Consider the following 322-nt stretch of genomic DNA (forward strand, 5'->3'; position numbering starts at 1 on the left):
GCAGGTCCTCAGCCTTCCCGTCAGAGACAATTACATGCATGAGACTCAGTTCTTCAGTCTGATAATTAGTCTTAATGGAAAGATCATTAAATACTTCTAATAAGAAACTCCAGCAGCTCCTAGCACCCCTCATATTCCCCCCCTACCCCCACCCCTGCCCCTGTCTGCCCACTACCCATACCCTGTCTATCCCCTACCCATATTCTTGTCTATACCCTAACCATATCCCCTGTCTACCACTACCCATATCCTTGTCTATCCCCTACCCTCTTACCCCTGTCTACCCCTACCCATCCTTGTCTATCCCTACCCCTCTTACCCA

The sequence above is a fragment of the Macrobrachium rosenbergii genome, chromosome 1, assembly GCF_040412425.1.
Source record: "Macrobrachium rosenbergii isolate ZJJX-2024 chromosome 1, ASM4041242v1, whole genome shotgun sequence".
Lineage (NCBI taxonomy): Eukaryota > Metazoa > Arthropoda > Malacostraca > Decapoda > Palaemonidae > Macrobrachium > Macrobrachium rosenbergii.